Below are 22,244 nucleotides of genomic sequence, written 5' to 3'. Positions count from 1 at the left end.
TTAAGTAAACCAGCTATTGTTGTTTCAGATCACAAAATACAATACAATAGCTACAAACCACTAACTCCAATTATCTGTAGTTTTCTGAAAAGCAATCATAATACAGCAGTTGCTGAAATAACCACCCACTCTAACAAGTAACTGTGATTTTCTTTAAAGTTTTAAACATCCGTATTGCAGAAATGTGACAAAAACGTTGATGAGCAATCTGTTCTGATAAAAGCAGCCTTCTATGATCATTCACATACAGTATACAGTATATGATTCCGGCTTCATATTTATTTTATAAACCATATAAAATGTAGTATACAGTATACCAAATATATACTGTTTTTTTTTTAATGTGTGGCTTTTTACAGAGCTTTTTCAAATTTGTCAATAAAACATTTGATAAACAATGAGTGTATTAAGTACGTAAAGGAAATCTGAAATGAATACTCAAAAAACAATTTACTGTACATCAAGCAAAAATTAGACTTTCCATACATAAAATCCAGACCTATAGTCAACATGATCATTTCCTTTATTAAGTTTCTTATTAAAATACAATACTTGCAGTTCTTGAAGTACTTGCTTGTACAGGCAAAGGTGATGAAGTTTCTTGTTTTAAGTAGGGTTATGTTGGCACCATTTCAAATACCAGTTCTGGAGTGGCCACATGGGCAGGTTACTAAAAAGCTAAGAAGCTGAAAGGCATTTTGATTCCTTTGCCAACTGCAATAACAGTAAATAACTGACAAAGCATCAGTGGAATCCATCAGCCAAACATCTGCATGTAGAATGTATGTGGGTATCTGCAGTAAAAAAATACCCTCATACATTATTATTTAAATAACTGATCTTGCGTCTTCAAACAAATGTGTGCATCTGTGGCACACATTAAGAAGAAAAGTTTAGTCTAACTTTTATATACACACATATATATATAGAATATACATATTATAGTGTATTTCCAGATATCACTATAGCAACGTCACACTATTAATCAAATACAGGAAAAAACATTAGCATAGCATTTCAACATAGTATTCCAAAGGACATCACACCGATATGTTATTCTTGAAATTTAAATCTTAACATTTTAGGAAAAACAATGCAACTTTTTTTCATAGTTTTATTCTGAGCTTTTGACAGAGAGTAAGAGGATCTCTTAAGTCAAATGCATCCAAACAATTCACTCCGCTGTCTCTATTTTCTTAAGATAAACAAATGCAGCGCCACTTTATTGTAGTAAGGATGACTGACATTAACCAGGTGTAGCCTAAAGATATTATTCAAATGAGCTTTGAAAAATGTATTCCAGTGTATTCTTTTAAAAGTGTAGCATTATGCAACCCTGAATGCTGTATCAATTGTTTTTTAATCAAATCAGTTTGAAAGGAGAAATACTGACCAATACATTGATACTGCTGAATATTCCCCTCTGTATCAGGATTATATGGGTTAGAGTACTGTATCTGTTGTGAAGGAAAGTCTGACTGTCAGACACAAAATGTTTTGGGTAAACAAAAAACAAAACAAAAAACTGACTTACATCTTTCGACAATAACAAACATAAAAGACATGCCTGCTCATCAAACACTGCTGACTAAAGTGCACACTGGATGAATCTATGGACAACAGCTTGCCTGCACTGAATGTACGTACATACAGTAGTTTTGCAATACACTAAATCTCTGTTACTGTAAAGTCTTAAAACATTTTACATACCATTTTGGGTATATCTTTTCTTAATAAAGTATAAAGTACTTTAAAGTAAAGTTCTTTACTAAAGTAACAATTTCAATGTCAGTTTAAAACAAAATAATTAAAAATACAGTGTCAGATCTACAGCCATTGACTTAGGACCTCATTTAGGCATCAGGTGTAGTACTTCATTGTTCAGTACAAGGAAGCAGTCCAAACAAAATGAAAATTAAGACATAGGATAACAATATGAATTTAATTACATCTGGCTTACTTTTTGGCCTCTTTTGATCTCTAAAACGTATGTCATATTTCTGCCTTTATCTTATAAGCATAACTTGACTGCACCAAAAATGTGAAAAAATGTGCAGTTGGTATTCATAACTGCACACAACGTAACTGTATGAGAGAGCTACACAAGTGTCTGCTGATTAAGATCAAAGCCCAATGAGCTGCATATTGTAATTTATTTATTACAAGCGAGCCTGCATTTTAATAGCTTCTAGCTGCAGATCTGAACTTTTTTTTTTGGTTTTGTTAAACCACATTTTGTTAGAAATGATACAGTTTTTCTGAAATGGTTTTAATTTGTTCTCTGAAATCTTGGAAAGCATGCAGAAACTTTTGACTTTGGTCATAGTACAGAACACATCAAGGTAAACAGAAACATTCAAACACGCATTACTTCAAAGGTTCACTGCCCAACAACCACCACCCACAAAGAATCTTAATTCTTTAATTTCTTACTCCATGAGCCCCAGAAAAGCATCAGCTGCTGTCTGTTAAAGACCCTGATGAAAGGATTGATGGATGTCACCAGCTGTGACAGGCCAGTTGTCATATTTTAAACTAAACCACGACAGAAAATGCATTGTAGCACCATCATAACTACATATGATCTATAGTGAACACGTGGTCTATTCCGAGCATTTCTTTCAAAACCTGAGATTCTTTAAACCACTAAATAGTAATGTACCATATTTCCTATGTACATGTAAAAGCATTTAAAGCAGAAAATGAGTAAATTAAATAAAAAGGCAAACAATTTTAAGATTGTAAAAGCTTATGAATATATAAATAATGTATAACATGGGACGAGACAAACCATGTGGCTTCTAATGGGCTGTTAGATCTTCAAACATACTGCAAACTGTACAAATCCAGGCATCCAGCCTAAATGAAAGAGCAGATGCACACAACTGACCCATACCCTCAGGCAGAACTGGTTCTCTGCGGTTTTGCGCACATTCAAATGTTTCAAGCAATAAAGTCTATCCCAGGCCAGACTCCAGAGGTTAAAGGCCAAAGCTAACCGTTATCAAACAGAAAACACTGACAACCCCTGCCTACAGGAAATGGTATTAAATGGATTGAAAATCTGAGGAGTGCTGAAAGGAAAATAATTGCTGCCAGAAGTTGTTTTGAACAATTTTTCTAACAATATTTAATATCTCTTAATTATCTCATTTATATACTGTCCTCTAATTATGATCAGATAGAATACTGTACCTTATTCATGACTATCACCAGTGCTAAGTACAAAAAAAAACTATGGATTATCTTTGAAAAAACAGAAAAAAAAGAGAAGAAGAAAAAAGGCGAAGAAAAAATCTCCATGTTAAACATGCTTCTGTAACTTAGAGGTATTATATCAGCTGCTGTAGACTTGCATTTTGTGCCATTTTTAAAGAAACAGTACACCTAACTTTTGCTGGTTCCCGAAAGCCAACTGCTTTAAAATCCCATTTTTGTCCAGAATGTTCAAGGTGCTCTTTAAACCCAGACTTTCAATGTCTATCTTGCAGGCTATGAAAGGCTAATTATATAATTTAACTGCCATTGAGTAGTAAATTAAAGGAGTAAATTAAAATTGCTTTCCATTTGGTGTTTTACTTCAGGTTCTAAAACTATTTATGCTATTTATTTTTCTTTAAAGGACGCTACACTATCCTTAGTACTGTATGGAAAAAACACAGGGGCTCGTCGACTCTTGGTATAATACAGAGCTTTTTAAGACCACTAAAAAGAGTTCTTGCTTGTCTTAGTTGCAATTTTATTTTCATACATAACAGAATCGAGGGATTATTTGAAACCACAAACCCCTATAGTTTATCAAACACTTGCAGTGGTATTTATTCCTAATAGTTAGATTGTTCATAACAGTGCTTCAGATGTTTTGAAAAAACAGAAAAAAAAGAGAAGAAGAAAAAAGGCGAAGAAAAAATCTCCATGTTAAACATGTTCATACTATAGCCTTCCATGTATGTTCTGGAAGAGAACAATGTCTTTAACAAAGGAATTTTGCAATCCCAGAGGTACAATCTGTTACCTTAAATCAGTCATAAAACTTGACAAAAACCTGAAAAAATCACATTAAACATCATCAATCAGTCATAGAAAATTTGTAAATTCTTCTTTCTGTAAACATACACATGAATTGTATGAACACATAAGGCAAACTGCTAAGGATGCCACATGCAAAAGAACTGATTTCACAAAAATAGAAAAAAATGCAATAAAAAGCAGAGGAAGTGTATTTCCAGATGGTGAAACTGTGGTTATTTTCTACAAATGTTCAAGCTGAAGACTCAGAGTTTTCTGCTTTTGACAATGTATAGTATATGTAGACTACTGTACTTGTATATGCATTTATTTTTGTATGACAAAAAACTTTGTGCTGCACACAAAACTACATCAACACAACTGCTCATGCATTAAAAATTCCTCTTCATCAATGTCTTGACCTATTCTGTTCTATAGAGCTAATATCAATACAAAAATTCTGAATCAGCAAAGCAAACTAATTAAAATCAGTGATTCATCCACACAACCTGTTCTTTTATAATAGAGTTGTCAGTCAAATTTAGAAGGTACAATAGTGTTTAATTCATTCAAAACCCATTAGTTAAGCAATAATTATTCGTTTCTTTCAATAATAATTTTCTGTAAAACATTAACATTCGGGAAATTCTATGAGAGGAACAAGAACCAACCGACCATGTAAAAAACACTTCTTCTAACAAACTTCTTCCGACAAACTTCAAGTACTATAGTGTCGAGATATTGAACAAGTGAGGTAAAATATGTTTTTCTTTAGATTGCCATACAGGAATGGGGCCATCATTTAAAGGCTCAAACAGCTCAAGATCTATCAAAATACGGCTGCCTATAAACTCTTTATGGACCCTGCTGATGTCTCTGGCCACCTGGGAGATAATGGCCCAATGAGCTGAGTTTTGAGACACATTTGTTCAGTTACCAAGGTATCAGTCATTCACCTAGGGAACACTGCATGGATTTACGCTCTATGAATACAGACACTGTGCAGTCTCTCATGCCCATATCAAAGCCAGAACTCCCTACTGGCAGAAATGCTGGCATCACTTGAAACTCAGCATCCCAAGTTCTAAACTCGGCATCCCAAGTTCTAAAAGGGCATGGCATTCTCTCCTTTTCTAACCACGACAGTTGCCAGTAGACTTTTTCATGCATTTTGTCTAGTTCACTTTGAACACTTCACTAACAACCAGTTAATGAAGAACAGGAGTCTCGGACTCAATTCCTAGGGCCAGTTGTCCTTCGGTTTCTATTCCACTCAAGCTCTCAGTTATTGTACATAGTTGGTATAATATTTCTTAACAGGATCCAAGGTGTTTTATAGGCAGGGACGCGCAGAGCAAGGTGGCAAACCCCTGCCCCTTTGCCCTCACGCTTGTCGAAAAAAAGTCCAACCAACTTCCTTTTTTTTCACCGCTTGACGATTCTGCTTCTGAAATTAGTATGGATCTCCCATTTGGGGAAAAAAAACATTGGAGCTGATTGATCTCATTCGAGCACAAGTGCCCTCCACCTGTTCCTTGGAAAAAGCGGAGAAAAACAGAAACAGCAGAGCATGCCTTCAGAAAGAAAAAGAAGAAAAAAAGAAAAAATTGAGGGAGGCAGCTAAAGGCGTACATCCCCCTCATAACTGGGTTACAACTACTGTAGCAGCAGACGAACAGGTAAATGGTCATCAAAAAAACAGTTCCTTAGGCTACATTCTACATACGCCTCAAAAACAGAAGAGTCTTGCCTCACAAGAATGATTACATCAGAAAATGTTGTACAACTTAAATTTTGATGAATATCAAAACTGCCTGTAGTCTATTTACAAAAAATCTACAGGCTATATGAGTAGAAATGCAAGGTTCTGTAACATAAAAAATTACTTTTCCTTGCTGAAAGTCTAATGCACAAGAGAGAATGGTGATATACATAAAAAAACTGGTACCAGATGATAATTTCTAGCGGCATCCTGAATATTTGTCATGCAATAGACACTTTTTGGGGAAAAAAAATCTTTGATTTGATGTTCTATCATGTGAACTCTTGCTTTTAAGATGGAAAGAGATTGCATTTGGTATTGCATGTAATTAGATTGTAATTCTTTTACTTGCTCTGTCCTCTTGTTAAAATGTGTTATATCAGGAAAATAAAGTATATGCTCAGTACAGTGGGTGTAATATCTTGTCTGTTAATCAAACATAATCAGCAATTATGGATAACAATTTTTTTAAAAGGATGTGAATATTATAATGCACATTAGAGAACAAAGAAATACAAGTGGGCACTCATTTGGGTCCAGGATACTCTAATGTAACAAATCCTACCCCAGAAAGTGCCCCTTCTCCTCTATTGAGCCACTGCCCACCAAAAGGTCTCTGCACGTCTCTGTTTATAGGTAACTATAACTTTAATGAAGTGACACTGTATACAACAATCAAATCAGCATTATCTAGCATAATCACTTCTAAATCAATAATTAGGTCAATTGTTAATCGATTACTCATGATGGAACAAACACCAGAAGACACTACATTCTCTAGAAACTGAGTTCAAGACTAACAGACTTTGTAATGTCTGTTATTTAAAAATTATCAAACTTTTTAAGAGTTGTGCTCCTTCAATTTAATGTGCTGTTCTTTGGGATATTGAATACAATTACTTGACAGTTTAAATTCAAGAAGACGTTTCTCTTTGCCAGTCCTAGTACTCAAAGTTGGCTGAATGCTGCAGTCGTCCAAGAAATGTTAATGATGCATTTTAGATGAGAACAAAATGTTTTTTTGTTTTTACTTTTTTAAACATCCAAAAAGAACAAATTAGGGACATAGTTTCATGAGAATTAAGTTAATTTCTTAATTTTCCTTAGATTGTTTAAAACCAAAATTCTCTCTATTCTCTCTATATTAATGCAACAATTGTAATTATTGTGTAGGTGATATTAAGTGTAACGTATAAAGAGGTGAAATGTTGCAATGCAGCATCAAGCTTCTGAAAGAACAGCAAAAAATGCAATCCTCTGTGTATACAGGAGGCAGCAAGTATAAATAATGTAACTGCATCACTGGTAAGGAATATGACAAATATTGGTCCCCCCAAAGCTGTTTACTCAGCTTTACAGATTCAATTATACTTTTCTCAAACAACTTCACAAACAGTGTTTATTTATGACAAAACCGTCTTCAATTCTTCACAAAACACAATACTGTTCAGCTAAATGAAATGGTGATGTAGTGACCACTGTTCTTTTTTTGCTTCCCTCACACCACAAACAAGAGTGAAGTAGATTTCAAAGTTAAAATGTAGGTATCTGAAGCCTGCCTGCATTTTACCCAATGTGGTATTTAAAGTGACAATACAATGTTGGTGTTCATGTGTAATACTTTGCATTTTTGTTTTAATTGAAAACTGTGACCAGACGCCAAAAGGAGTTTGCTGAATATTATTACTGTTTGGCAGATGCATTTATCAAAAGCTACTTAAATAATATAATTTATTTAGCCAACATAATACAACAGAATTAAGATTAACAAAAAATATCAATACAAAAAACGTATCTAATGTCAGGTTGTGGGCAACCATAAAATTTACTGTGATATACAGTATGTATGCAAAAAGTACAAAATTAATACAGCTGCATCTCCTTTTTCATATAGGAGCTGTGTAAATAAAAACAGATCCAAACACTGGATTTTACAGCAAATTCACCAAAACAGTGTTCATGTTGTAATGCTGAATCATTTTTTGTTTAACTGGTGTCGCATCCATCCTCTGCAGGTTACTTTCTGATGCTGATGAAGTTGATGCTAGCAGCCTTTACATTTTCTGCATTAAGTTCTCTTTTTTGTGTTGAGAAACTTTCACTTTCACAGGTTAACATGCAGTTGGGTTATTTGTCTTTGCAGTTAGAGGCGAACTGCAATGCTATTTTCATATTTTGGGGTTAGAAAACATCAGCATTGGTGAGTGCTTTTCAAACTGCAACAACAGTAAAATGTACACAGTAATTTGTAACACCTCCAATTTAAATCGCAAAATAGACAAAATCTTCAGGTATGTGGCAAAGCCATGTTCTGCGACTCAAAAAGAGGCAACAAAGTGTCTGGTGACGTGATGCGTCCCTTTACATGAGAATGTAAAGAAGCAGGTTTGTGAATACATCACTTCTAATCCAATAGAAACATAGCTTTCAATTTCGAGACGGTTTTGCCGACAAATACTATTTGCTTGTTAACACGCAGATCATGTTGGAACATTTCTGTGGTGAAATGTGAGCTGCACAACCTGTATTTATACACTCGTACATCCTAATACATTACTGATTACGGAGCCTAGTGACTAGTGAGGAGGAAGGGCCACATTGTATGGCAATGCATTGGAACATGAAAGCGAGTTGCATCAACAAATGGCGACTTAACAGTACTTTCACAAACTTCAAAATATTGTAATTTATTTGAAGTCTGTAATTTTGTTTTCTCTCGAACGTCAATGAATGTATTTTGTTACCAAGATTTAATAACCGGTCTGAGAAATTGCGCCTGCTGTTCCCCTTTACGAGTGGAATAAAATGTTTTTTTTTTTGTTTCTGTAGCAACAGGAGTGGGTTTCCATTTTTCTGCATTGGTGTTTTGGCAGATGAAAACATATTTCAGTTTGGTAATTATGATGTGACTTAACTCATAATTTAATTAAAAGTGTAGTCTATATGCTGGTAGTACATTCTGAAGCCTGAAGTGTACAGCTCCTTTGGTGTAAACCTGGCTATAAAAATGATGCAAACCTTTGCTAACAGTCAGACCTAAACAGGTTTAGTTCAGAGACCCTAGAATAAACAAGGCATTACTCTACTATTTCATCTACTGTTTGAATAGCTGAACTGTAAAAAAGGAGCAGATCAAATCAAAGCTTCGACCAGCCATTAGCCAGAAATTTCAAATCCAATGATTGACTGCAAGTTCCCACTGAGTACTGAGAAAGTTAAAACCTACAGGCAAACAAGACAGAAATTCTTGTAACTGACAGACTATCCATGTTTCTGATTATAAGTTTATATATATATACTGTAAGAACCATATTATTTTAAATTGCATGTACTGTAATGAGTGTATCCTGGTGACTGTTAAGAGTAAAAATAAGCTATAGTAAAACTATGATGTCATCATCCAGTTAAAAAAATGCCTTAAATAGCCTCTGGTCATTAATTTTGAGTATTAATTCAATGGTAAAAAGATCACTCAGAGTACACAAAAAGATCCTTTAATCACAGTTTCAGATTCCTGCATATTGTGCATTAAAATCTTTTAAAGAGCTGCTCATGGGTCTGCTGATAAAACAGTTAAACCAGCATCTTTACCAAACATGCCCCTGAATATACTTTCCTTGTACCTCAAAATTTAAAGGCAAAACCTGCGCTAAGTAGCAATAGAGTCCTAAACAAGATTTGACAAAACCTTAAATTATTACAAATATTTGTAATATAAAATAACATAACTTGATCTGAATTTGTTAACCTTCTTACTGTGTAGTTATGGCTTGATGCAAAGTTTTATTCAGTGTATACTAAAAATGCACAGCAAGAGGATGAAAATCTGGCATGTTCCAATTAGGACAACAAGCAAATCTCAAGCAAATGAGAGCAAAATGCAATAAATAATGCATGTTGAAAAGCAGACAATTTGTTTATCTAAATCAAATGTTATTTTGTAAATTGTGGATTAAACAGAGAAAATTCACAGTGTGCAAATGCTCAGTGTTTTCATCAAAGGACTGGAAAGGGCAAAGGCAGGTTATTGATCGTAGGAACCTATAATAATTACAGTACACTGGTTTAATAATTCTAAAAAATGCATCTTGGCTATTTCAAAGCAGTGTAGATGTCTTCCTCAAAAACTGCTGTTTTTTAATTTCTTTCAGCTTTTTTAAGAAGGGTTAAAAGTGTAAAAGAATGCCAAAGCATTGTTAATCCAAGGTATACTGTACCACATACCAAAGAACTGGTTGATTTCACTCAAAGGGCTGGTTGAGCTCTATTCTCGCTCATTTCCCACAGAATGCACTCTCAAGATCAGATAATAGAGGAGAAGCAGATACCTTAAGGTGAAGGTGAATAATGGGTATCTCAAGAGTTCTGTAATGCACAGCACTAAAACACATTTCATTGGGATGTGAACATTTGAACTGTAGAGTAATTTAACCTCTGTACTGATGGCTAGTTCTGATTGTCAGAAGCCTTCATATTGCCTGAGTACCCTGTGGATTCATAGTCACAGGACTCTTTTTTACCTCTTAAAGCTTGAATATAACCCAGCATTATTCACAGGACTGACTACTTAATGGAAACCATATACAAGACAAACTAAATGTAATTTTTGTGACAGTATTCTCACAAAGAAGTCAAAAACTAGACTCTGCTGATTTTTTCCTGTTTCCTAGCATCATTCATCATATCCATTTTCACTAAGACACCTGCTAAAACTTCCTGTGAATATTAGTTGTATTTTTCAATATCCATCTTAAACATATTTTGCCCTGCAGGATTCTTAAGAACCAGCTGAAGATCACCAAATATGCTGTCAGGAAGAAATAACAAATAAATCCAAACTTACAAAATGTGGGATATAGAATCTCTCCTCCTTTACAGAACAATTGCAACATTAAAGAAGCAGTAAGTCCTATACTCTTCTGATGTAATTTCCTACAAGCTGATTATTATATTCTGTTTGATTCTCTGTTGTTCTTCTGTTGTTTCTTCTTGCAAGCCAAAAAAACAACAAAAAATTTTTGTAGTGGAAATAATAGCACATTGGAAAACTCAAAGCGAGTAAGAGAGAAACTAAGAGGAGAAAGTAAAGTACAGCGACAGAAGGAAAACAGCTTTTTTGGCTAAATGCAAATTTCTTCCTCTAAATGATTCTTGGCAGTTGGCTTTTAAGAAGCTTGCTCTCAAGTAGTTGTTAGTAAGCAGGCAAATGACTTATCCAAAATATAAGAATCCTCCAAGATGTACCTAAGAGGGATTGCCAAATTAAATACTATCAAAGCAAAGAAGACCTAAGCAAACAATACTATGAAGCCGAGATGGTCCTGGCGATGCCATTTGACAATTTTCTTCAGCATAGTCTCAGTATTAAATGTTTAACCAATAGTATGAACTACTCACATCTGTTAAGTCAGTTGATTTAGCTTAACCAGCTCATTCATTCTCCAAGCAAGAGTCAGGACTCTGCTATCCATTACTGTGGCTAGGCTGTGCCTCTTTCAGTTTAATAACCTTGTTAATAATAATTTAAAATGCTGACATTGGTTGCCCCTCCTCTGACACGTCCATTTTAAATATGTAATAACAAAAAATCATTTTGGTTGTATAACAAATGGAAACAGCTTAAATCTTATGCAGTAAGTCTGTTTTTACCATTGCTTTATTCAGCCATCTACTGTGCAGCATAGAGATCTGTGTGTAAAACAGCAGAGCTGTAATTACTGTTATCAATTTCAGACTGTACTGGGTTTGAGATTTAAAGTCTATGGAGGCCTGATTAAAAGAGCATTTTTAGCCCAGTGGGCTATTCCAGTTCAACCCTAGGCTCTGCCAGTGATTCATTCTAAGGTAATGAAAGAAAAGAAGGCAAGGAAATAGACTAATTTGCTCGTCAAACCTTATTAATTTTTTTTTTTTAAATGGAGACAGATTTGCAGAATATATTAGACATCAACTTGGACAGCAACTGGAAAATTCATTTTAAGTTACAGACAGAAATGCAAAAATGTAAGTTAAACCAAACCTTCTGCTGCTCTGAGCTTGAAGCGGGTACTTTTGACCATGCTGTATTTGGGGCAGTCTCCTAAGGAAGTGATATACGATTCTGGATAATCCCAAACGTGAATCAATAGCAAGAAAAGCAGGTGGGATACAACACTGGTCAATGGTTATTACGGACCATTGTAAATTGAAAGCTTTTCCTTCAATTACTCAGATACAGAACCCAGGTCTGATGGATGTGATTGTGTGGCTACTAGCACTACATTTATCAAACGATTTCCTTTGAACACACTTGGCTGTTGTTTTTTTTTCTTTTTTTCTGCTCCATATTGTTAAAGTATAATAGCACACTGCTTAAATGGATTATTACTCTGCAGCACAATGTGGTTTTATAAAGAGTCTGTGAAAGAGTTGGCAATGTAGCTTGCAAAACAATTTGAAACAACATGTCATTTTATCCGTCACAAATACGGCAAAAGAAATCAGCAGCGCCTGTAGAGAATACCTTGTTTTCAGCTCAGTGTGCAAGTTCTCCTTGCTAGACTATTGACCCTTTTGGGTTTTGAGTTTTTATGGTTTCCAAGTGCAATAAACATGCAGTATACTTGCACAGTCTTTTTTTCTGCATAGTGAAAATGAGGTCTATTTCTTCAAATGCAGGAAGAGAAATTAAAGAGCAGAGAAGTCTTTGTATAAAGTACGGTTGATACTGCTTTTATCTGATATTTTGAAGTATACAGTGTATCTAAAGTACATTAACACTTTAATTAAGAATATCTGTAGTTACCATCACATAATAAATCTACAACACACATAACACTTATAACAAATGAATGTATCCACTAACGCAGATATTCATTTTGTTGATCATTACATTTAAAAAAAAAATAAAGTCATTCTACTTCGATGTGTGCTCATAAATCTGTTCTCATTGTGTCAATTTTTCAACTATTTTGAAGCACAGATGGAGTCTGGCTGTGTAGTGTGAAGTGTTGTTCCCCGTTATAAAAAATGATGTTCTCAATTGCTTGGCACTAGAATGTCTACAGTAGCAGTGGGGGATTAGCAATAAGAGATCAGTTATTCGGAATGGTTTTTCTGGCTTGGAATAACCTGGAATTCCTTAGAATTAGACCCTTATTTAGACTAGAAGCCATATGGAAGACATACTGTAGGTCAAACAAGACATTTATACATATCATGTGCAGTTAGCAACATTATTTTTGTTTGAACACAGCAATATGGGAGAATATGGTGTCTAGATGAAGAATGTACTGTCACTGACAGGAAAAACCAGAGCAAGACATCTTTTCTACAGGTGTACTGATCCTGGAAAATTATACACATATCAGCATTCATCAAAACACAGTGCACAAGCTATTGATTGAATTTTGTTTTAAACAATCTATTCAGATTTCCTTTAACATGCTCATCTGCTCTATGCAATAATACTCATCAAATACTTAATGAATACATGGTTTACAGGCTTAGGTGTCAATCTTCAAAACTGATTGATTGCAGCATGATTGGGCTTAGTTTAGCAGCAAATAACAAGTCACTTTGAGTTTACAAAATAGTATATCAATATACTGAATCAACCTCACTCAAACAGGAACCATTTGTTATTGCCTGAGGCCACCTCTACTGAAACAGAGACCTAAATTACACCTTTTAAAACAAAGGTTTGCCATTTGAAGTTTGTAGGTCAAAGTTATGATGTTGAAAAACATCAGGCTCTTTAAAGCCTTGTATATTGCATTCAGTGTAGTTACAGTATTTGGACATCATCATCAAGGAAAGAAGACATTTTTATTAAATGCAGTCATTCATCATATTTCCTTACTGCATCCTGTCCAGTGAAGTGATTTGATATAAAATCAGTAACACAGCAAGGAAAGACTCTCAAAGTCAGAATATTCCTCTCAAAACTAGAAACTTAAAAGTAGCTACACCCCATGAATGAGTAGTGAGGTGTTTTTAACACTTTCATATGAAGCAGGCTGTTAGTTCAGCAGTTTGAATCACGTATTAATGCAAATCTAGACATTTGTGGGGATTGATTTAAACAACGCTAGCAGGAAATGCAAAAGCCCATTTGCTACCAATGTACTGTTGCAGCACTCCACCCCCTACAGTTGTAACTTGCGCTGCATTTCATACTCCAAAATCTTTTCTGTGACTGAACCACTGATCTGATGGCCTAGAATAAAAATGCAATCTGTTGAAGCATTAAATACACTTGTGGGGACAAACCTAAAATATGAAAATCAAATCAATAATAATTTCTCAGTCCTAGCCTTGGGGAAAAAAAAGTATAAACATCATCTGATATAAATAAATAAGCAAAATAAACAGATATAGCCCAAGCACATTTAAATCAGTGAATATTTAGCTTGATAAAATTGAATTTAATTTCATGCATTTTAAAGATGAAATTTAAAGAGCCGTTTTCAGAAAATAGTTCACAACAAATCTAAACAATTGATTTTCAATAAGCAGGCCTGAAGCTTTTCTTTGTTAACAATATTAAAGAGCACACCGCTACCATCTCTAAACTTTTTTTAATGTACTCCAGAACTACACTACAAAGACCTTGATAATATTTTCTTCTGCAAACCATGATACTGTACAGAATTAAATTATTTAAGCAATTTTCTGATGCCTCATTTCCATAAGTTCCATTTTAAATATCACTTACAAGAAAGAGAAAAGGTTAAATTCATTCACATGATATTTGCCAAATTAATTTTCATCATGACCAGTTCAATATTATGGTTCGTTCCCATAAATTAGTTGAATGCCTCCCATGACATTGCTCTCATTGTTTTGTACTTTTTTTTTATAATTGTCAAATAATGCATCCTGTATTCTAACAAATTAAAAAAATCTCCACATCAACTCTTCATCCTCTTGCCCCATACATGCATACTTTTCACAGTAATAAACAACTCTAGAAGAGGCTCTTAAAAATTATTAGCATTTCCTTTTATTGTCAGTGAAGGCATTACATTTGCTGATGCAAGACACTACTTCTGAATAACTGTTGCTCAGTTAACATATTGTAATTTAAAAATCATAATTTAAACAGCACAGTCCTCTGAGACTGTAAGGTACACTGCTTCTCTGTCTAAAAGTCAATTAACTCTGGGAAAATATTCCCAGCACAATATACTTTGATTCTTAAATTAAACTTTTTCTTCTATGCCTATAGAATAATTTTTAAATTGAATTTGTAACACACAATGAGCAGGTGTACAGTGAAATGTCATTTACAAAATGGCTTGCAGCTTTTAAATAGTCCCATAAAAATACTTCAAGTAACCCTGAAAATCTGAACGCCTACTGTAATGATTCACCATACATGCAATGTACACAAACCCTACCACACACCCACAAGCTCACTCACTACAGCATAACCACAACTTAAAAAAACAAGTAACTGAGATTGTCCTTACAAAAGACTAATAATCTATCCCCTTACAGATCATTTTCATAAGAGTCAATGTGATTTTCTATTAATTTAAGCTTCATCAACTGAGTACAATAAAAAAAGACTGTTTAGTTGTTTATTATGTATTAGCTGCAAAGGAACAAGTAAAAGTTTATTCATGCTGAAAAGAGAAGAATGAAACAACATTTCAACTGTGGAGCCTTCTTCAGCTGTGTGTACAGTACCTATGTACCTACATGAACTATTATGAATTTACATTTGAACAGTACTTAAAACTTCTTAGCAAAAAAGTGCTAAGATAGAATTATACTGTCAGTTCAAAAACACAGATTTATTTTTGTCTCTGACAGCTGACTTCCAGGTAAAGCATGCTTTCTTGTCAGCTGGGTGAGGAATGAGACAAGCTTTTATTTAATCAAATGCAAATTATGCCATAAACTTTATTTTGGTTTGAAAAGCTAACACTTTACCGGCATCATTTATCCAGTCATTTGATTGCTTGTTTGATCAGTCTTTTTTCTTCTTAGTGTATACTGTTATTCAAATGTTGGTTGTATATTCTAGCATCTGTACAATCATTTATGGCAAAGACTCCCTAAAGCTCACAATGAACCAGAACACTGGTTATAAAAAAATGCATCAATGTGTTGACCACTGGTCAAACACTGTCGCTACCAGCCTCTGCAATGTGGTGTTATTTTCTTACATTTAGAGCCAATGATTCTTTTCAGAAATTAAAGAACTAAAGGCTGTAAATAATGATAAAAGTACTTTACAGCAGAGATGAAGCTATTGCTCTGCCTAATATATCAGATAATGCTGCTGTAGGGCTAGATGTAATCAATACACAAGAAACTGATGAACTAAAAGAACTATAGACTCCTAAATCAAATGATCCCAGGATTACATGGTGCTGTGTTTTTCCAATAGTTAAAATATCTGAGCTGAATTTCTAAAATAATTTCTAATGCTTTCTTTGCCAGTTATAAAACAGGACACCATCTAGTAGACTGAGACCTTGGTACAAGGGTATCAGTTTACAAGAGATAAATTTGACAATTCCTATCTTTAGACACAAAACAATGGAATCTTTAATAAGAGATAGCTGTTGTTCCTAGTGTGATTGACAGTCAACAAAGATTTCATATAAGTTGCAGAAGCAACAAAATGCTTGATTCTAGTGTGGCTAGCATTATATACTCACTCGAATAATACTTCCTGAGTATCCAAAATATTTTTGAAGAAGATCAGTTCAGCAGGTGATGGCCCAGTGTCCAAATAAAAAAATAATCATTTCAGCATGTTTTAGCACGTTTTGTCTAATTTGTGCTGTAAATTGGAGGTCTTATAAGTTTCTGTGTACATTTTATTTTTATTGTGGTTTGAAATGCACTCATCAATGCTGATTCTTTCTACTACGAAATGTAAAATAGTGTTGCAGTTCCCCTTGGACCATTGATCAGTACAGTGCAGGGGGATTTGAGACCTGAATTAGAAAAACAATACACTGTAACACATGATTATTATCGATAATTGTCCTGAGTCGACATGCTAATGAAATCAAAACAGTTAGTGGCAACGGTACATACAGTCACAAGCCTATCCTTATACTCCATAACAAACAGTACTACCCACTTATCTGGAGTCATTCTTAAGGTGTTTTCAAAACTTTGAGGAAGATGCTCACTGGAGCAATTGAATGAAATAGCAGTAAGAAAGGAGTGACAGTGTGGGTAATACAACAATACATGCCCACGACACCTGATTACATCACGACCAATGAACACCCATGATGATACATCATAACACTGGCTGCACTGGGTGTTGTGATGGCTCTCCAAGACTGACAACTAAACTTAGCCAAAAGTAACAACTGGGTCGAGACTCCGTATGTAAATTCAGAATCCTTGTGCTGTGAAAAGCTCCCAATTGTAATTGCATTTGATCACTGAAGTAACAGATGGAAAATTGTCAACACCACTGAATACAAATTAATATTCAGCATAGCATCTACAAAATAGGGGGGAGCAGACTAAGTTTCTCCTCATCTGAGCCTCAAGTTGCAGGGGAGCTCCCAAGTTCAGAGACTGCATGCATGTTCTATTGGGAAGCTAGGGAGCCTTCTCTCTTCCTGCACCAGAAGGACATCCGACATGGATCTACTTGTCCATCTCCCTGCTGAACTTTTAAAAGCTCACCAGAACTGCAACTGATCGAGCGTTATCAATTCCAGTGAGTATACATTGTTCTCATTTTAACACTCAGGAGCTATTATTCCAAAGAAATATACTGTAGGTTAGACAAAGATTAATTATAAGTAACTGAATATTATTTGTCTTTCAAGCGTCTATGAATGTTGATATCTGTTATGGGACTGATTATTATGAGGTTGACAAGACTTAGCTAAGTATTATAGTCAGCATATTTTACCCTGTATTATTAGCATCTCTTGTATTATTATATCTCTTGAATGACCACAGCAATACCATTGCCTTGGTTTATCTGACATTTTATTATTTTAAAAAACTGTACATGATATAATTTGATATAATTTGAATCCATGTGTATAAATAAATCACTCTGTGATCTTATTGATTCCTACTATATTAGGAGAGTCACCTTCTCTAAACTCCTTCAAATCCAGACTCAAAACCCTCCTTTTCAGAAAAGCCTTTACTTAACTGGTTCCATTCTTCACCCCTCTGCTCTTCTTAATACCATCTTCCACGGTCTCCTCTATTGTTATTGTTGTATTGTTGTAATTATAATTGTGTCCTGTCTTGTGAAATTGTCTTATTTATTGTTGTAGTCTTCTTATTTATTGTTATTGTCATCCTGTAAAGCGCTTTGAGAAGCCACCTTTAAAGGCGCTATATAAAATAAAGTTTATTATTATATTATTATTACTAGGCATAAGGTATTAGTGTTAGGACATTTATATTATTAAATCATATCATTTATACTTTTACCCTGAATATTAAAGAGTTAACTGAAATGGGGCCACTTACTGACATAGTGCTACTTCCCAAGCATCTAGCACAGACTATGAACACAATTCTAGTTTAATTAACCACATTTAAGCCCAGATACACTGAGGTGGAAGTGATACTGGTAAAGGCAGGGGAGGTAAGATTGCTAAAGTTCATCTTGCTGACGTTTTGAAGAATTGTGTTCTTTTTCCTGAGACCTTGGATTGTACTAAAAGTAGTGTTAAATAAGCACAGAGTCTAGGAAGAGCAAGTAATAATCCCTGGTAAGGGTTAGAAAATCTATAAAACTTTGATTTCAATCTCTGCTTGTTCTAAACGTCCATGACAGACACTGGCAGCTTTGACCACTCAAAGCAACTAGCCAGGGCTCTTCAAATAGAAGGCTTTTGAACTGTCAAGCTGGGTAAACTCCAAGATGACATAAAAGTCCCTGCCAGATCTACCTTGCTGTAAAACAACTGGACCAACCCACTGTTTTCATTATGTAAAAAATGGGGTTATGATAATTAACACTGAATCCGAGAGTGCTACTGGATATTCCAATGTTCCAAACTGAGCTAAAAACTGTCAAGTCCCTTTAAAAAATAATTAATTTGTCTAGATATACCCGATTATGTGTGTATACACCTATAGAACGGTAGAGTTTTATTTAACACATTTTAAAAGTAGTTGACAAACTATTTTGCACACAACATAGTGTTTTCCGGGCTTGAAAATAAATCTCCCGTTTCCGTGATTAGAGCTCAGTATAATTTAAAAGTCAAAACCTCGTCATCCTATTTCTTTCTTTTCCCTCTGGCACCAGAACGTCAACACACCACAATTTATACAGCTGTAACCATAAGGAAACAAAGGGGGGAAACTGCATTCATAAGGTATTACATACTGCATGTATCCCTTTGTTAAGCCTTATTGCGATTTTAACACCAACCGCTCAGAAAAGTCTAAATAAATAGCTAATGTCATTGTAACAGAACGTCAGTGTTTGTATTATATTAAAACCTGACAAAAGGATGCAATACATATAGCGGAACTATCAACATTAATGCAGGATCACGTTCCAAGATCGTATGAAATTTGACAAGTGAAACCATCTCCAAATGAATGCGCCCTACAGTATATACACCATCTGAATTTTTTTCTTTCGCTAATTCATTATAAATTACAAGCAGCTCCTGAAATGTCTTGAAAATGTGAAGAACTCCCATAGAACTGAGTACCACCAGCTGTTTGACTACTGTATCAACAATTTAGGACCTGCCTTTCCGTCTCAGAAGAAAGCGCACTGAAGGGAAGCACATAACTACATCTTACAGTCAGGGTACATTACACTTCAGCCTCTTATTACAACGGTATATATGCTTTACAAGTCTTACATTCACGCAAGACTTCACCATGACGTAAAATAATTCAACCTTATCAACTACGCCTCTGTTCTATCATACAAAACCAGAAACACTTAATGGATAACTAATCAGCATAAAGCCGTTTTGTTATCTACAAGAGTTCCACTGTTAGTGTTAAAATTAACCTACTGTACGAGCACGACTGGGAGATCTACGGTTTTGTAACTATATATCCTTTCCAAATATCAAGAGTTCTAATTAATTCTACTGGCACATAGTGCATTTCACAACCTCTGCACCTGTATTTGATTAACGAAATTGGAATTTTATTTGACATTCAATTTTTGTGCAGGAAAAACAAATGCCAACTGTAATATTTAGCTCTCGCTGTCACTACCCCTAACTGCACCTGAAGCCAGTTGTTCAAAATACTGGTGGTAAAATGCATAGCACGGATGCACATACTTGTACAAGAAACTCTCTACTGTACGCTATACTTACGGCACCGGCTATCTCTTGCACACTTTGAGATTTAAATTAGTTACCTACAGTACATACAACATTTTTCAACTCTAAGAACCGGACTTTTTGAATCCCAGGAATTTCAAAATGTGGAATTTTGGTCATTTCTTTCTTACAAAACAACCTACCTGGGATTTTAGTTACACTACATCCTAAATTCATTTTTAACGTTCAGCAATTCTAATCTCCCCAAACTTTTCCTGCTGTGGCGACGAGTCCCTGGGGGTTTCAGGTCCCCACAGTATTCTGACTTTTTCGAATGCTACCAAAACGCATGATACTAAATCCCTTCAGAACACCCCACTGAAAAAAGGACATATTTACTTATCTATCCGTGCCAATATGACTTTCGTTTAAAAGACCTCATTTCGAACGCAGAGCTTCATTCTTTTATTTTTAAACGATTATCCGCCACCACCTTGCTGTGTAGAGCTACCACAGCTTAATTCAATCACTAAATTGTCTACTTCCATGCAAAACAGAAGGAAACTGTTTTCCGGTGAATGCCGCACGAATGTTTGTTGACCTACCCTCTACTGTGCTGTAAATCCGTGTGTTAATTTCTACTTTGCAGTATCCATAGAAGTTAAGAGCACGCTTGTATCTGTCCAGCAGCAAACCGCGTACTTGTTCCTCCGCTACACCAATGCGGTCTCAGTCTGTTCCCGTGTAATACTAGTTGTAGAACAGAACAGCTTGTAAAAGTAGGCAAATACAGCGCAACCTACTGGGCACAAATAAATCCTTTGGAAGCCCATCAAAGAGCACGAAATCCAAAATTCGGTCAACTCTCAGAGTAAATCTCTTACACGACAACTTAACTTTTCGTTACATTAATTAAGGAGTAGAAAAATGACTAAAGATTTGCCTATAGCTTTAATTCGTAAAGATAAAGTAATTTTTGAAAGGGACTCCGTTTTGTTATGTGATAAAGCTTCTAATACAATATCGAACCTATTACATTATTGCACATACAGTATGTTTTTACTGCAATTTCCTCTTAACACAATTAGAATAGATTAAATGCAATGACAAGAATCATATACAGTATGTAATTCCATTGAACCAGAGCTTGGTTCTAGTTAACAGTTTATAGCCTTTTTTTATATTGTGAATTGACAGTATTCATTGTCAAAATATTAAATTGTAGAGGATCAGAGATCTGCAGCTTCTCACTGGAGGTGGTGAGGATCCCTCCTATTTGCCTTCATAATTGTGGGACTCAACAGAGGTACTGTAGCTCTGACTCAATCTTCACAATGACAATTGATTTTTTTTCTTATACCTAAACTACAGAATATGCACATCTATTTCATTTTTGTTTCAGCTATTAAAACTGAATACAAATGTACATGGAAAAAAATCTCAAGGGATAGTTAAGCAGAAATCTAATTTCCAGCACTTTATTATAATAGTGTTTTCCCGCTGAGAATGTGAGGTTTTATTTAGGTTCCTGAGTCAAGCGGTAGCTCCTGATCCGGCTGTGTAGAATGTGTGCAGTCCTGCACTGTGGATTGGGCAGTCTTTTAGGATTTGCTGCTTAATTTGCTCCATCCCACAGGAACAAAGAGGGCTGCACTGATTCCCCACCCACAGTATAGAGGCTGGCAAGACATGGAGCATGACCAGTCCTATATGGTTTGGAGTGGACAACTCTTCTCTTGGAAGATAAAAGCTGGGAAGTTGTTGAGTAGGGCATGCAATGAAGTCCAGTGATTCCCATTCTCGAGCCCAGGTGGAGTCTGCTTTGGGGTCTTTCTGGGGAGGGATTTCCAGATTGGCTTTCTTGAAGGCAGATGTGTCTTTGGTGGATTAAATGTGTTTCCATGCAGTAGCACATGAGGAGCATTTTGGACCTTTTTGAGCATCTTGTGGGTGATTGCAAGTCGTCGGATGTGTGGATGAGTGAATTTTGCTAGAATCTGGAGTCAAGGGAGTGGGGTGGAGCATGGGGTCCAAGGGGTGATGTGCATGCTGCCATTCAGCTGGGTGTTTACTGTGCTGATTGTGACCAGACAGGGGCCCAGTATTCAGCTGCTAAGAAAGACATTGCAAGTGTGGAGGTCCAGAGGGTGGTATGAGACAACCTCACCCTGCATCTTGCTGCCTTACCTGATCATTAATTCTAGAACTGAAATTGAATTCTAGAACTTTAAAATAGGATTCAT

The 22,244-nt window shown here is 35.3% G+C and overlaps 1 protein-coding gene across 2 annotated transcripts in view; it reads right to left on the bottom strand.

The window, feature by feature from the left end:
* LOC148658177 (protocadherin Fat 3-like) overlaps positions 1-20,745 on the bottom strand; it is a 203,681-nt gene extending 182,936 nt beyond the window's left edge. Inside the window, exon 1 of one of the 2 annotated variants that reach the window (XM_088639234.1) lies at positions 20,607-20,745. The gene's annotated coding sequence lies outside the window, so the exon portion shown is untranslated. The remainder of the gene's footprint in view (positions 1-20,606) is intronic. The other variant, XM_088639235.1, reaches the window with a different exon arrangement.
* Between the last annotated feature and the right edge of the window lie 1,499 nt (positions 20,746-22,244).

Source organism: Lepisosteus platostomus, chromosome 7 (assembly GCF_059453375.1).
Source record: "Lepisosteus platostomus isolate fLepPlt1 chromosome 7, fLepPlt1.hap1, whole genome shotgun sequence".
Taxonomy (NCBI): domain Eukaryota; kingdom Metazoa; phylum Chordata; class Actinopteri; order Semionotiformes; family Lepisosteidae; genus Lepisosteus; species Lepisosteus platostomus.
The sequence above is the reverse complement of the archived record's forward strand: the minus strand, read 5'-3'. Positions and strand labels throughout refer to the sequence as shown.